Source organism: Theobroma umbraticum, unplaced genomic scaffold (genome assembly GCF_002168275.2).
Source record: "Theobroma umbraticum cultivar Fairchild unplaced genomic scaffold, ASM216827v3 scaffold_67.0, whole genome shotgun sequence".
NCBI classification, from domain to species: Eukaryota; Viridiplantae; Streptophyta; class Magnoliopsida; order Malvales; family Malvaceae; genus Theobroma; species Theobroma umbraticum.
Window position 1 is genome coordinate 2,782,150 of NW_018397262.1, and position 5,412 is coordinate 2,787,561.

The following is a 5,412-nucleotide window of genomic DNA, read 5'->3' on the forward strand; positions in this document are numbered from 1 at the left end:
AAAATATCTTCAACCAAAGGCAATAAGATGTTGCTCGCATTCTAATTGCTAAGAAACAAAACACTGAAGTCCTTTAATTTATTCTCTTTGAAGCAAATGGCAAGACCCATAAAATTTTTATCAAGGTTAATGATGTTCAGGATCTTCTTAAACCACACGACATAGGTAGAACCCTAGCATCCCCCACTCCTTGACTTGGCTCAACTTCCAAGGTTACAACAAACTAAATTCAAATAGACATGACAAGACTGAACTACAATGGTTAAGCAATGTAAGCAATAGTAGTCAGAATGGACACCTCACACCACCGATAAAAAGCGAGATCCATGAACAGCCTATGGAGACCTGATAGCAGAAAGGGACGACCACATATACATTAGCCCGAACCCATAAAACAAGTTTAGTCCACTACCCTAACACTTCAACCTAAACCCAAAACACAAAAGGTGTAACCTTGCCCCAAACCCATATGGACAACACACAGCTCAACAATTCACAACCAAATCAAACAAATTGCCTAAGTCCATTCAAAAAAACAAAAACTTAAAGCAATTCCAGCCCGAAGAATGGCTTGCCATGCACAAGCTCAAAAATCTTAAACAGTATAAAATAGGGAAAAAGGTCTACCAACCCACCAAAAAATAAAAACCCACAAGCAAAGATACAATTAAAGGCCACAACTAAAATAAAAACAACCTGTAAAGCTCCCCAGAAACCAAACAAGTCTTTGTCACAGTGGAAGATAAGTTTTCAATAGATTGTGAGTTTACTCCCCTAGCTCAACTAAGAATTAAGATAAAAGCCAAGAAGGTAAAAGAAAAAAAAGCTCTGTCTCAACTAAAAAAATTCAAAAAGTTGAAAAAGCACTTTAGCACAGTTAGGGAGTAAACAAGAGAAAAACGAAGGTTAAGAAAATAACAAAAGATGGAATGCTTAAAAGGAAGAAGAAACGAAATCGAGACCAATGAGATAGTTTATGGGGAAAAAGCTTCTTCTTCTAGTGGTTTCTCCTTGTTAGAGGGTGATAGTAAAGAGAAAAACTCTTACCTTTTTAAAGAGGTTGGTAACTCTATGGAAATCTGTTCTCTGTTAGGATTGATTTGTTAGGACAATCAGGATACCGTTAACCATTACCTCTCTGGATTGGACAAAAAGACCAATTAAGCCCAAGTGATCTATCTCTACAAGTTTCTCTTATCTAATGATTAATATTATCTCTGGGAATGTAAAGCATTTAAGATCACGAATCAAACAAATGGCCATTTAGAACTAGGAATCTCCAACAAGCTGGTGATGCTATTTGTTTAAGAAACTAAGAAAAGTGCGGTTGAATAAAAGCTCTTTAAATTCCTATGGAAGAATGACAAGTTTTCCCGTAAGGTTGTTAATTCTGCAAGAATAGCTGGTGGGCTTATTCTTATGTGGTCAAATGATTTTTCAGCCTCTCTAGTGCTAAGGTGGGAGAAAGGTACATTCTAATCTCAGGCCTTAGTAATTCCATCAATTCGAACTATTCTTTTATCAACCTTTATACTCTAAATGAATCTTTAAAAAGAGCCAATTTTGGGTGGAGATCACCAAGCTCAAAAATAAAATTATGGGACCTTTATGTGTCGGTAGGGATTTCAACATTATCAGAATGGATGCTAAGAAAAATGGTGGTAACCTTGATTTGGCAAGCATGGCTCTCTTCACTAACTTTATTAATTCCATGGAGCTCATTAACTTACCAATGACAGGGGGACTCTATACATGGACTGATAGTAGAGACATTCCCACTAAAGGCCATTTATATAGGTTTCTTATCAATAGTGATATTATTCTCCAATTCTCGAGCATAACCCAAAAGGTTTTTCCTCACTCCATCTCTAATCATAACCCCATTTCCTTGACTATTGACTAGAATGATTGGGGCCCTAAACCTTTTAAGCTCTTTTCTCACTAGTTAGAAAATAAGAATTTCACTTCCTTTATTACTAATTGTTGGAGCAAGATAAAGGCAGGCACCAACACTTCCATGAGCATCTTTGACAAAATTAAAAAGCTCAAAAATTCATTCAAAACATGTCAGCAGCAATATCATAAGAACAATGTCCAAAAAATCCTTATCCTTGAAAAAGAAATCGACTCTCTTGAAAAGGAAGTTGATACTGAACAGTTGACAGCAAAAGAAAAAGATTTCCTCTTCTCCCTCAAATCAAGTCTATGGAAACACTATTGGCAAGAGGAGCGTTCTTGGTTGCAAAAATCTCGACTCTAATGGACCAAACTCGAAAATCGTAATACTAAGTTTTTTCGTATCAAGGCCTCCAAAAGAAGAAGGAAAAATTCAATCCACCATATTCAGCTGAATGGTACTACCATTTATGAACCAGCTTCTATCAAGGAAGAGGTGGTCTCCCATTTCAAGAGCTTTTTTCACAAGCAACGCACCTTTAAACTCAGGGAATTCAATTGCCAACTTAAGTAAATAGTGCAAACCAAAGTAACAGCCTTGAAGTTCTTTTTATGTAGGAAGAGATATAGGTTGTTGTTCAATAATGTGATGGCAACAAAGCCCCTGTCCCTAACGGATTGAATTTGGATATTTATAAAAAGCACTGGTTTATTTTTAAAAGTGATATCATTACTTTCATGGAGGAATTCTTTTCTACAATGAGGTTTATGAGAAATATTAATGCATCCGTTATTGCATTGGTGCCAAAAATTAATAGTCCCATGGCCTTGTCATATTATCAACCCATTAGTCTAGTTGGTAGTATCTTCAAAATCCTTGCGAAAGTTTTAACCAATTGACTCAAAACAGTGATTAGCTTAGTGGTGGGGGAAAATCAATTTGCCTTTGTTAAAGGTAGGCAAATCCTTGACTGCTCTTTGATAGCTAATGAACTCGTTAACTACCTTAACAAGCACAAGAAAAATGGCCTCTTTTTCAAAGTTGATTTTGAAAAGGCTTTTGACAGTGTCGATTGGGATTTCCTTGACTTCATTATGGAAAAAAAATGAGATTTAAGACTAAATGGAGAGGATGGATAAGGCAATGCATCTCTACAGCCTCTATTTTAGTGTTACTCAATGGCACCCCAACAGCTTAGTTCTTGACTAAAAGAGGCTTACGACAGAGATGTCCTCTCGCCTTTTCTTTTTAATAGTATTACAGAATCTCTTAATTCCATGCTTCACAAAACCACCTCGGTGGGACTCTTTTGTGGCATCCAAGTTGAATGCTCCCAGATTATGATCTATCATCTTCAGTTTGTCGATGACACCCTCCTTTTTTGTGAGTCTTACTCTCTCTAGCTTCTTAACATTGTAAAAATTCTTAGAATTTTTCAAGCTATTTTTGGGCTCAAAATCAATTTTTTCCAAAAGTAGTCCTCTTGGTTAAGGCATTGACACTAGTCTTATTCAGTCTTGGGAGCTACCCTCGCTCCTCATTCACCTAACAACTAATTGTTGAAAAATTTCAATTTAAGCTTGTAGGGTGGAAAAGCCAATTTCTCTCAATGGAGGGATGACTAACACTCATCAATTCAGTTCTTTCTAGTCTTCCTTTATATTCTCTCTTTATTTTCTAGATGCCTACTTCGGTTAAGCATAAACTTGATGGCATCTAGAGGAATTTCTTATGGTCAGGGAATTTTGATAAGAAAAAGTTGCATTACATTAATTGGCTGTCTATTTGCAATTTTAAAAGCCAAGGGGTTTTAGGGATTATGGACCTGGAGCTTAAAAATTGAGCTCTCCTAAACAAGTGTCTATAGAGGTATGCATATGAACCTGACAATCTATAGCGCAAGGTTTCTCGACTAAGAACAAACTTGATTTAAGCTGTATGTTACCTTTTAACAAACCCCATAAACCTTCTCTCCTTTGGAAGCACATTTCTAAACCTCTTCAACACTCCACTAGATATCACGAATTGGTCACTTCCAATTTTGGTCATTTTCTTGGAAAAAGGAGCACTATCTTCTTTTAGAATGATCTTTGGCCCAGTAAAGCCCTTCTTTCTTTGATTTTGCCTCACATCTATGCTTTGGCAACTGACAAAAAGGCCACCATTGTCGAATTAGGGAATTGCGTCAATCAAAAATGAATTTGGGATATTAACATGAGAAGACAATCATTCAATTGGGAGATAGATCAGTAGGAAGAATTTAGAGCTCTTATAAGCAACATTCAACCTCATCGAATTGATAACGATATTGTAATTTGGAAAAAGACCACAAGTGGTTTTTATTCCTCATCTTACTTTTGTAAAGCTTTCCACGACATTCCTCAATCCTTTGATAGTTTCTAGAGTCATGTATGGACTAAAAATACACGTCCAAAAATGGAAACTTTTTGTTGGCAAGTCTTGAAAGGCAAAATGGGTGCTAAATCCATTCTGATGGAAAGAGGGCTTATGACTGCTAATAATGTAATGTGTACCTTATGCAACTTTCATCTTAAGACCCCATTTCATCTATTTTTCGGATGTATGATTGCATGGGAAACATGGACAGCTTGTTGTCTCAACTGAGGCGTCATTTGGGTTCTCCTGGTGATACTATCTCTTTCTTTAACGCATGGGTTCATCACTCAATTTCTCCCAAGCCTGCTTCAACTCACCATCTTGAAGTTGAATGCGATTCTTCCAATGCCATCAATTGGACCAGAGACCACAACAAGGTACCATGTCATATGAAATTCATCACAAATGCTATTAAGTCTTATTTGCATAGTAATGTGGGGATTTCCTTTACTTATATTTTGAGGGAAGCCAATTCAATGGCTAATGGCCTAGCAAAAGCTGGAGTTCTACAAGTCTTTAACTTCAAAGCCTACTTTGACATCTACCAAAAGGGAACACTCCAAGACTCAACTACTCCACGCTAGTTTATACAATCTTTGTTTTAGTTTGTGTTTTTAATGTAATGCAGTAAAAACAAGAATAGTTTTTAGTTATAGGCTTGAATCGAAATGTTAGTTTTTCTCTTTTTCTTATGGCACATTAGGTTCCTTTTATCTAATGTTTGCCTATCCATCTCAAGTGATTTTTGATCAACTCTACTTCTATAAGTCTTTTTTTAAGACAAAATGAAGCAATAAAACTTTGCCTTTCAAAAAAAACATGATGGTGAAGAGCTTAATTTTTTTACTAGAGGTCTTAGTTCGAACCTTAGCAAGAGCACATCATTTTTTGTAAAAGAAGAGAGTGACATGTTAATCTCTGGGCATGCCACGTGGCTCCAACATGTGCCACGTTAGCAACCTGAGTGTTGATGCTAAAGTGGTAATGCCACGTCACTTTGATACGCTAATGTAGCATTGCCACATCACTTGACATGCCACGTCAACAACACAAACTTAAAAATATGAGATGGTGATGCCGCGTCAGCATGTGAGGGTGTCATGGTAGCACTGTGTCAA